Source organism: Lontra canadensis, unplaced genomic scaffold, assembly GCF_010015895.1.
Source record: "Lontra canadensis isolate GAN:19392208 unplaced genomic scaffold, GSC_riverotter_1.0 scaffold106, whole genome shotgun sequence".
Classification (NCBI taxonomy): domain Eukaryota; kingdom Metazoa; phylum Chordata; class Mammalia; order Carnivora; family Mustelidae; genus Lontra; species Lontra canadensis.
Window position 1 is genome coordinate 2,652,435 of NW_022631100.1, and position 11,600 is coordinate 2,664,034.

An 11,600-nucleotide genomic window follows, 5' to 3' on the forward strand; every position below is an offset into this window, starting at 1 on the left:
GGAGGTCTTGGCATACAGTGGGAGGATCATAAGTGCTTGGTGCATGGAAGTGCCATCTGATTACACACCAGGCTGCAACAGCTTGTAGGGGCATTGAGGTCCCAAATAGACACACATCAGAATGATCTTAAAAACAGGCCCCAGAGGTGTCTTTTTATTATACAGGTCCTCTGGGATAAGAGATGAGTCTTCTCTACCTTCAGATCCCTAACGCTTAGCCAGGGGCCTGTAGTAGGTGCTCCGTAAATGTTGCTCAGTGAATAAAAGCACGGAGGGAGGAAGAGAGAACGCTCTGGAAAATAGGAAAGTTCCTTTTTGAATTTTGTCTCATACTCTGCCTGATACGTGTCCACAGGTGGCATTGAAAGTCTGGGTTCTATTTTCCGTCAACGGCCAAGCACCTCCACTCTCCACTGTGTCCTGGACCCCCAGGGCAGGAGGCACTTGGGGTGGCTTCAGACGTATCTGGGAGCACAACCGTCAGGGCACTCTGCGTGTCCTGACACAGTTGTGAGCTAAGTACAGGTCTCTGGGCCACGTGCCGAAGGCACACAGGCCGCATTCTGCCTACCGGGAACTTAGTTACTCAGCGATTTCATGTTTCAGACCACAGTCACCGCTAGTACGCCAGCTTGGCTGGGCAGGTGGGGAGAACGTGCTTCTGTTCCCCACTGCAGCCACGGGTCTGGCGGTTGGCAGTCTCAGGAGATACTGTGGAGTCATCTCACAGGCAAGACAAGGACTGGAAGGCAGTTTAAATGCCACAGGATTTCTTCTGTAGGCAACCTGAACTTCTCTCCCAGGACAGCCCCTCCTTGGATTCTCACTCAAGTCCTACTGACAATTTACAAACTGTTCGTGACCTGGGAGGGAAGAAACGAATGTTGACTCTACTTATGTTGCTCTGTTTTCTCCATTTTCAGGGGAGAATTAAAAAAAAGTAGATACTTCAAAACACACGGCAACCTGGGACCCACCATGACAAGGCAGATGGCTTCCGGGGGCGTCGGGGTTCACGAGGACATTCCCGTGGGTCACAGAGCACAGCAAATGCCCAGCATGAGAGCTGAGCCATGAAAAGTAGGTGAAGTGAACCAACCATTTTTGAAAGGTCTCTATTTGTTTGGGGTAAAGTTGCAAAAAACAGCATAATCCGACAGGATTTTTACTAGCTGAGGTGAAGTATCTTCCAGATTTTCTGATGCTCAAGCTTGTAGCTGCGGTCAGTTCTCCCCATCAGTGCGGTGGTGGCGGGCAGCATCTGTCTTGCCCTCAGTATCCTGCTTATCCCCGGGGTGTGTTCCCCAGGGAAGCAGCCCCCTGGAGACCCCTAATTAGAGCCCACTTTCTGAACCAGTCCTTTCATGGACCCCTTCTGGTTGTCTGTGGGGCAGGGGGAGGTTGTAGGAACAGGGTTCTGTAGGAAGTGTGGGATACTCTGCTGTTAGAATAAATTCTTGTTTAAAAGTAAAATCAGGGGGCTCCTGGGGGGCTCAGTCAGTGAAGTGTCTGCTTAAGCCTCAGGTCATGATGCCGGGGTCCTGGGATCGAGTCCAATGTGGTCAGGCTCCCTGCTCAACCAGGAATCCCATTCTCCCTCTGGCTCCCCCTTGCATGTGCACGCCCTCTCTCTCAAATAAATAAATAAAATCTAAAAAAAAAAAAAAAAAGTAAAATCAGTAGCAACCTGGGAGGGAAACCAAGATAGAGAGCCTCATGGAAGGAGAGGGTGGGAGGGGGCCCTGGGATTCCTTGCAGGTCTGTGGCATTGGGGTGCCCAGGAGCCCGCTCCATCACCTCCCACCTCCGGGATGGCACGGACTCCCAGGGGGCGGAGCATGTGAGTCTAGCTGTGGGGGGCGGGGCCAAGCGGAAGCTCATTAGGAGGTGGGGCAAGGTGTCCTCTGGCAGGTGAGTGGGTGGGACCACGAATGTCTCCTGCTGCTCCCGAGCTACAGACACTGCTGGACAGGCTGGAGGCTGAGCCCCGTCCTCACCTTTCTGTCCACAGTTCCACATGCCTCTGTGGATGCCTGCTTGCATCCCAAGACCGACAGATCTGGACAGTGGCTCTAGGGGGTGGTTGTGGGGGGACAGAGCTGCCCCTCTAGGGACACCCACCAGGACGGGTAAACACAAGAAGTTCCTTGTTATCTTCCACCTGGCAATCTCACTGGATTCTGTAGACTTTGAATATTTTAACCAGAACCACAACACAGTGACTAATTCATATCTGTTGGCTGAGAAGGAAAGCGTGTCCCGTGGTGGCCATTGCTGTCCCTTCAGAGACAAAAGCTGGTCTGATGGCCTGCAGGTCAGTTTGACTTGAGAACCAGTTTGTCCTGTGATGTCCCCACGAAAACCACTTGAGCCCCTCCTCCCGCCCTGGCTCTTGGTCTCAGCCCACTCCCAAGCTGGAGCAGACGATGCACTGAAGGCCTGTCGCCTGTCTTCAGCTGCGGTACAGACACAGGCCACCGAAATTGACCGTGCCATCTCATCCTCTCTTCAGGAAGCCCGGGGAGGTGAGGGGACACGCTGAGGGTCCTAAAGCAGTGCGGGTGTTGTCATCAACTGCGGTTTGTGGGAGGAGCCAGCCCATACGGTGCTTTCAAAATAAGACATTTTACATTAAAACCTGGGTTTCTGGTGGCTTTTAGAAATCAGAAGGGGCTGGGATCAGGCTCTGGAGGGAGGGATGGTGGCTTTGGGCAGGGCGTGCACTCGCCAGGCTCCCCTGTGCCCCTTCACCAGCGCCCAGCGCCCAGCACCAGCACCAGCACCCAGCACTTGGACGGTCACAGGACCCCCCTGGCCCGTGACTTGTGAGCGCTCTGCTGTCACTGTCTTGAAGTTCCTAATACATTTTGGAAGAAGAGTCCTCATATGTTCACTTGGCTGCAGGCCCTGCAAATTCCACAGCCCTAATCTGGGGAGTGGACGGGTCGCCTCAGAACCTCCTGGGGGAGGCCGTGGAGGAAGAGGCCAGGACAACAGCTGGAGCCTCAGCAGAGGGCACGCTGGTGCTGTCGGGGTGCAGGAGGCCGTCCCTGGGGCTGGATGCGGGTTTGACGGGAAAGTCCTTTGAAAGCCATGAAGTACATAAGAGCCAGGTGTTACATTTATTACTGGTTACTGACCCATGCATTGGCCAAGTCCTTCAAATATTTATTGAGCATCTAAGTGTGCCAGGCACTGTCATAGGTCTGGAGGACACAGCAGAGGACAAAGACCCAGGCTGCAGGCAGCTTCCGTTCTGGTAAGGAGGCAGAAAGCCAGTGAGAACAGGAGTGCGTAATTCATAAGAATACTCTCGCGCTTCGTAATAAATGGAAGCAGGCCTGCTGCAAGGGTGAGCTCGCCTGGGACCTTGAGAAGGAAACTGGCTGCTCAAGTCCTCATCCAGAGATAGGCCCTTGGCCCTGGGAACCTTAGGAAGGGATGCGGGGTGAGTGTGGGCTGACTGCCCCGTGGCCATGCGGCCAGCTCTTCCTGCTTCCAGAAGCTTCTGCTGGCCACTTGCTCCCTCTAGGGTAGCCAGGTCTCACTGGGACCTGCCTGCAGGAGTTGTGGAGACCTCCGGGCATCTGGGCTAGGCCATCTTTCTCCTCCTTGACTGTGTATATACTAGCTCAGCCAGATCAGGCCTTGACCACTCAACAGAGCCACTGTTGGAGTATTCTGGGAAGATATATTTATGGCAGACTCTTGCTTCCTTCTGTTTTATGTATGACATTTCCCCAAAAGGAAAAAAAAAAAAAGTTGGAATGACTACCATCATTATTCATTCCTTGCTTTTATTTTCCACCCCAGAACCATCTGTCATCAGAAAACAGTTTACTTTACACCTCTTGGGCTGGTTTCCACATCCAGAGGACACTGGACAGGGGATGGTGGTGACCCCTGGATGCCCCTCCTGCAAGGGGCTGGGGGGAGGGGGGGAGGGGCGGGAGGGCCGTGAATCATCAGCCCCGAGGTCGCTCAGGAGAGAGCTGAGCTGAGCGCTCACAGAGGAAGACTAGGGAGTGTGGAGACCACGGTGGACAGTCCCTCCGGGATGGTGAGACGTAATGGGACGGGCTTCCCCTCCTGCGTCCCCTGTCCCCTGTCCCACTCCTTGATCCACTCAACTGGGTGAAAATGCAGTGAAGTTCTTTCATGGTGGACGCATCATCTGTGACATGGGGGCGGGGGAAGTGTCTGTGGTGAAAGCTGGCACAACGTTGAGGTTCTTCATCTTAAAGTCTATGGGGTCCTGGTGGACCGAATGGCAAGAGGGTCTGCGCTGGTAGTGATTTGTTAGCAAATCTCCCCTGAGGACCAGGTGGGACCAGGTGGGACCCCTACCCCCTGGGCACCTGAAGCTGCTGAGGGAGGCCTGAAGGGCAGATAGGGCTGGGGAAATGCAATCACGTCCTAATACACTCACTACTCCATATCAGATGTCCAGCCATTGGAGGAACCTCCGGGTTTTTGGGTTGATGCTGAGCTGAGGATCCTGGTTCTTCATTTAAACTTGGATGAACTTGACCACAATTCGTTGAGCTACAATTTCAGGAAACCCGGACTGAGGAAATTTCAGTCCCAGCAGCTGGAACCCACACTGTCCTCACACGGTCCCTTGGACTGGACGGCCCGGGCTCTTCCCTGGTGGCGGGTGAGGGGGGACTGTCACTGACGAGGAGCCCCCAGCAGGGCATCAGAAGCCGAGTCACACGGCCAGATCTGCACTTCTTGACGGATCACTCCAGGTGTATGTGGGAGGTGGGATCCGATGTGGAACTGGATCGGGGACATTGGTGGGAGCTGCTGTGTCTCCCTAAAATTCAGATGCTGCAAACCTCGCCCTCAGTGGTGTTTGGAGGTGGGGCCTTTAGGAGGTGAGTAGTCTTGAGAGGGGGGCCCTCATGCCGGGATTAGTGCCCGTGTGAAAGAGACCGCAGAGAGCTCCCTCACCCCTTCCGCCCTATAAGGCCACTGCAGGAAGAGCCATCCTCTAAATAACTCTCACCAGACCCCAGATCTGCCAACAACTTGCTCATGGACTTCCAGCCTTCAGAATAGTGAGAAATAAATTTCTCCTGTTTATACTGTAAGCTACTCTGTCGATGCTATTGTCACAGCAGCCAGAACGGACCACAGCAGGGGCCCACTGGTGTAACCCAGAAGGGAGGCGGTGACATCTGGCAGCAGGCAAGGGATGAAGGGTGTGGGCATGGCGAGCTCCTAGGAAACATGCAGGGAACAGAAGCTGAGCAAGGAAGCGAAAATCCCACTCTGGAAAAGTTGCCATGTAAATTGCCCTTGCTTCGTGTTTCCTTTCAAGCGTGGGAAGGACCAGCCCTCCACGTACCATTGACCACAAACCCCTGGTGTCTCTCTGCCCTTCCCTGACTCCGCCCTGGAGGACAGCACACACTGTCGTCTGCTGGTCCACATTCCAAGGTTTAGGGGAGCTGGCATCTGCCAGTCTCCCCATATAGAGCCTGCCCTGGTCCAGGGCTGACTAGAGTGGGGAACTCCTGGCTTCCAGGATAAGCCACATTCTCCCATATCAGCTTTACGTATAACAGAGATGGCAATTTGACATCCATATGTCTTATTCCTCACTTTTAATCTCTTAATTTGTTCAGAAGCTGGATGAGGAAAACAAGCTTATAATTTATGGCCTCCCTCAGACCCCAGATTTAATCTAAGCTGTGCTTTGGTCCTAATTCCCAACCTCTGGTAAACTGGGTTGAACCAAGTACAGAATTTCTTTGGCCGAGGCTAGAGATCGATGCCCTCTGATTCCCCTAGATCCCAACTCCCCAATTAAAGCGGAAAACTTTAGCTTGAGGCAAACCCTCAGGGCAGCCTCAGGAGGCAAGAGAGGTAGAACATGTTTGCCCCATGAAGGATCAGGAACATTCTCAAGATGGACCCCACAAGGCATCATGGTCCAGTCGGTGTCTGGGAAACCAATGCATTAGACCAACATGATTTCTCCTTATGAAGAAGTGAGCAGAGGGACCATCGTTTGGGGGAGGGACAAGGAGGGACTTGAGGCCACCTTCTCCCCCGGGAAGTGGGAAGATGAGGGAGACCCATGGAAAGTGGTGGAAGCAGTTGAGGGCAGGGGACGAGATGGGGATCTGGGAGGAATCTCGAGGCTCCCTGGTTTGGGAGCCTGAGCAGATGGATCTGCCATTTGTGAGAGGAGGTGGCCACTGAGGACATGTCAGGGCTGGGCCAGGAGGGCTGCTCCCCTGCACATTCTAGAAGCGGGTATGGTGCATGCCCTCGTTCCAGAGGCTGGAGAGTGGCTGAAGCTAACCAAACAGGAGAGACCAATAAAGCTGAGTCAACTGAAGCGGTAAGAAGCTGGACGTCTGATTGATTTTGTAGGTATTCAGGGAACACCGCTGTGTCACATGGGGTGCTCCGGCCTGAAGGGACACCGAGCGATTAACGAAGCAGATCTGGGTCTGCCCTTGGGAGCTGACCAGGGTTTCTCCGGGTCTGTCTTGCATGCTGGCTCCTTTGAGGCTCGAGAGTAGAAGAAACGAATTCTCCTTTTCAGGGGACACGTGTCGGTGCCAGCTTGCTATTGATACGAGCCTTAGGGAGGTGAGCGGGGAGCCACGTCCAATGACCAGAAATTGCTCAATCAGCCGGAAATGGAAAGTCTAAGTGGGATCCTTTTTGCCTCCTTTTGCATGATTAAAAACCTTTAGTATAAATCTATATATATTTGTACATCTCCACCGGGGGGTGGATAAAAGGGCCATATCCAGGGCTTCACTCCCGAATGCTAAATAAATGTTGACTTACCCGTTTCCTTCCCTGATCTGTGTCCCCATGAGCACCAGGAGGGCTCAGTGCCCTTATTCCTGGTGTGACCGCATGGAAGGGTCTTACCTGGGAACTCACCTCGTTTGGGGAGGAAAGCACCCAACCACTACTGTTCTTCGGCAAGACATCTCACTTTGCACAGCCTGTTTCCACATCTAGACTCAATAGGCTGGCCCGGCTCAGCCGTCTCTGCCTCGGACTGTGCATCAGAATTCCCTAGGGAGCTTTAGAAACCCAGCCTTGGGGTTCCAGGTCTGGAGACTCTTGATTCACTGAGGCTGGGGCTAATGAACAGCCCTTCTCCGCCAGCGGTTCTGGGGCAGCAGGAAGCTGGGACGAAGCCAGGTAACAACAGCCTATCCATGCGGGATAGAGAAGGTAGGCCTGTAAATGGTGAGCCTGAGGACCCTGCTATGACTTTCAGCAGGGGGATCAGGACAGCTGTGGGCTTTGGCCTTGGAGAAGGCCCAGGGTGCCCTCCAGTGCCTGAGCGAGAACGAGTGCGAGACAATAGGAAGCCCCAGCTTCCTCCTTCTGGCATCTGAGGAAATAAGTCAGGCCCACCCACCAGGGATGCTCCAGGTACCTGAGACCCCGTGAGACCCCCCAAGGATCAGATGCACCTGTCTGGGTGACAGGGTCTCTAGTTGGGGGTTTCCAGCTTCGGGAGCCTTGGAATAAAGGTCACTGTAAGGACTCAGGACAGTAGTCGCTCCAGAGGGCTTCTACGTAAGATTTCTCTGCCCAGCCCGTGACCGTGCTCTGGCGGGAAGCAGGTGCTTCCTGCTGCTCCCTGAGCTGCCTTTTCTACAGCCTTCCCGACACCAGCTCCCATCTTCCTGGCCCTCTGCACATGCTGCCAGGGCCATTCCCGGATTCAGGCTCAGTCAAGGGAGAAAGCTGGTCTGTCCTCTGTGGCTGGAGCTCTTGCCCCAACATGCCTGTCTCCAGGGGCAGGGCCACGGATCTGCCTTAGGAGCCCAGCCACGGTGCAGGGATTGGAGACAGGTGACAAGCAACAGCTGGAGCTGTAAAGAGGTCTTTGCAGCCTGCCCTGGGCTGGGTGTTGGAGCCAGGCACAGCCTGAGGAGCACGGAACATGGCCCATTCAGAATTCCCATTGGGAACTGCATGCACAGCGATCCAAGCCTTGCCCAGGGTTTGGAGGCGCACTCCCGGTGTCTGGCGCGCGCCGGGCATAACGGAGCAGCTCCGCGGACATCAGGAAGCACATCTAGCTCTTATGTTCCTGGGAGACCAAACCTGGGGACAGGGGAACACAGCTGGTTCCAGAAAACCTGGGGTGAGCAGAAGGTTAGCAGAGGCTAACAGCGAGCGTTTTGTGGTGCTCTGTCGGTCACCCTGGAACTTCTCCAAAGAGTGGCCTGCCCTCGCCTCCTGTAGCAGCTCTGTCCCTTGCCTGCTGGCTTGGCAGGGGTGTCGCCACCCCTGAAAGGCAACCCAGGTCTGGCTCTGGGTCCAGGGGGCTCCCAAGTGCTCTTTGACCTGGACACAGGAGTCTCTCTATGAGGGGGTCATGGGAAGAAGCATGAAGGGATTTCAGAGTCTCTGGTCAGTTTCTGGGGCCATTTCTCAAGTGTCCTTGGCCAGAGCTGCTCCGAGGGGTCATGCGGCGGTGCTGACCAAGGCTCTCCCGGGGGCAGGCGGGGAGCTCTCTCCTCCTCCCACAGATGGAAACGCTGGGAGGTCATTTGACTCCTGCGGAACATGCCTCCCTTGCCCCCCACCAAGACTGCTGATTTCCAGCTGACCACTGAAGACCAAAAACGCATTCCAGGTCGGCTTTAGCCATCACCAGGGAAACTGCCTAGAGACCGTGTCAGCAGCTTGAAGTAGGGTTCTGCCTAACGCTGCTTGTCTGATGGCTTGCTGAGCCGCTCAGCGGGAGATGACCTTGAGCCAGTTGGCTTGCCATTTCAACTGGTGAGGGACTTAGGGGGCCTAGACGGGTTCCGGCAGGTGCCCCAGTGCTGGGGACCAGGACTGCAGCCCACGAGAGGCCTCCCCGCCTCCTCTCCTTCTGTGGGGATCAACTTAATGGCCATTTGCGTGAACCCGCCATCCCCGATGAAGGCCGCACAGCCCAGGGACAGAGCACGTTTACCTCTGTGTCCCTGACCCGCTCCCTACTGCTTTGTTTTCATGTTCAAATGTTCACCTGTGGTCAATACCAGGGGCTCACGGTCTCTTCTCCTAAGGATAGAATTCCCAGAGTGAAAAAAGGGGGTCAACGAATATAGGAATTTTTCTGACGGGACACTTGGCAATATACGTTCCAAAGTATGTGTGTGACTTTATATCACCATCGATGTATGAAGAGAACCCATGTCCCCCTGGTTCCGCTGGGAATTCTTATTCTAAAAGTATTTTCCTGGGGCACCTGGGGGGCTCAGTCAGTTAAGCGTCCAACTCTTGATTTCGGTTCAGGTCATGAGCTCAGGGTTATGAGTTTGAGCACTGAGTGGGGCTCCACACTGAGCATGGAGTCTGCTTGGGATTCTCTCTCTCTCTCTGCCCCTTACCCTCCCTGCACATTCTCTTTCTCTTTCAGAAAAAAAAAAAAAAAAAGATTTAACATGTTAGGATAGGGCCCTAGCTTTTCTTCCCTATACCTGCTGCACTTTCTCTGGTCTTCCCCATCACGTTAGGGGGTACCACATTCCACCCAAGCCCAGATCCTGAGTCCTTCTGGATTCCTCTTTTTCCCTAATCCCACAAAATTCATCTACCAGCCAGGCTCCCTCCCCTGGCCCTTCCCAACCACCCAAACTGGGAGAGGCACCCTGCCCCAGTCACTCTTCATCACGTGGCACCATATTTGCATCCCCATAGCGCTTGCTACCATCAGAAATGCCCTTGTTGGGGCGTCTGGGTGGCTCAGTGGGTTAAGCCTCTGCCTTCGGCTCAGGTCATGGTCTCGGGTCCTGGGATCAAGCCCCACGTCCGGCTTTCTGCTCAGCAGGGGACCTGCTTCTCTCTCTCTGCCTACTTGTGATTTCTCTCTCTGTGTGTCTCATAAATAAATAAAAATCTTAAAAAAAAAAAAAAAGAAATGCCCTCATTAGTTTGTAAATCTGGTTTTTATCATCTGTCCCTTCTCTAGATTCTGAAGTCTGGAGTGTAAGCTTCCTGAGGTCAGGTACCATGTCTTTTGGTCCATCACTTACACCCAGTGCCTTCGAGCAGTGTCTGTTCTTTAGTTTGAGTTCAGTGAATGAGTGAACAACTTGCCCCCGTAAGCTTATTTATTTTATATTAAGATTCCATTTATTTATTTTAGAGAGTGAGAGAGCGCAGGAGCAGGAGGGAGGGGCAGAGGGAGAGAGAGAGAGAGAGAATCCTAAGCAGACTTCCCCTGAGCTCACAGCCCAGTGCGGGGCTTGATCTCACCACCCTGAGATCATGACATGAACCAAAATCAAGAGTTGGACTCTCAGCTGGGGTGAGCCACCCAGGTTCCCCATGTAAGACTATTTGAATTCATGCGGAGGAGACCTCAGACAGGAGATTCGAGCATTGGCTTTGGGGGCGCATTTCCACCCCTTTCTGTCCGATCTTGAGCAAGTTAGCCAACATCTCTCTGTCTCGGTTTACTCACCTTTAACAATGAGAACAATGAGACCATTTTCCTAGGATTGGAAGATACAGGAGACAGTGTGGACCAGGTGCTTAAAAATAGAGACTTAGAGGGGCGCCTGGGCAGCTCAGTGGGTTAAGCCTCTGCCTTTGGCTCCGGTCATGATCTCGGGGTCCTGGGATCGAGCTCTGCATCGGGCTCTCTGCTGGGCAGGGAGTCTGCTTCCCCCTCTCTCTCCGCCTGTCTCTGTGTCTACTTGTGATCTCTCTCTCTGTCAAATACATAAATAAAATCTTTTTTAAAAACAGAGACTTTGGGACACCTGGGTGGCTTAGTGGTTTAAGCCTCTGCCTTTGGCTCAGGTCATGATCTCAGGGTCCTGGGATTGAGCCCCGCATCAGGCTCTCCGCTCAGCGGGGAGCCTGCTTCCCTCTCCCCCTCTGCCTGCCCCTCTGTCTACTTGTGATTTCTCTCTCTTTCTGTCAAATAAATAAATAAATAAATAATCTTTAAAAAAATAGAGACTAGTAATCAACTCTTAGCGAATGTCTACCCTGGTCAACATTTCTTTATGCTGTTCCCATGTGGTTTCCAGACTTAGTGCTTACTGCCTTCTTTTCATTAAAGCCTTAATAGCTATTCCATTATATTTTATTTTAGTTTCTATGATATACTTTTAAAAATTACTTTGAACAATGTTTACTTTTTGGCACCTGGGTGGCTCAGCCCGTTAAAGCCTCTGCCTTCAGCTCCGGTCATGACCCCTGGGCTCCCTGCTTGGAGGGGAGTCTGCTTCTCCCTCTCTCTGCCCCTCAACCCCCTCACCACTGGTGCTCTCCAATAAATACATCAGATCTTTAAAAAATGAAAAATAAAAGACATTTGCCCTTGAATTCATATGGAGCTTACTTTGCTGTATTGAATGAAGTGAACTTCCGAACGTTCTCGGAGACGTTTGTTGGTTCATCTGTCCCGTTTGCTGGGCTTTCTGTAGCACTCATTCAATGGACACAAAGGACGGGACATCTTTCCTGGCTGCCGGGTCTGGTCCCCAGATCCCTTGTGGGGTTGCGCTGTCGCACCGTGCACATCAGACCTCCAAACCTTGCTCGCGTCGGCAAGGCTCAGGCATCCCCCGCAGATTTCAGACACGTTACGACCATTTTGG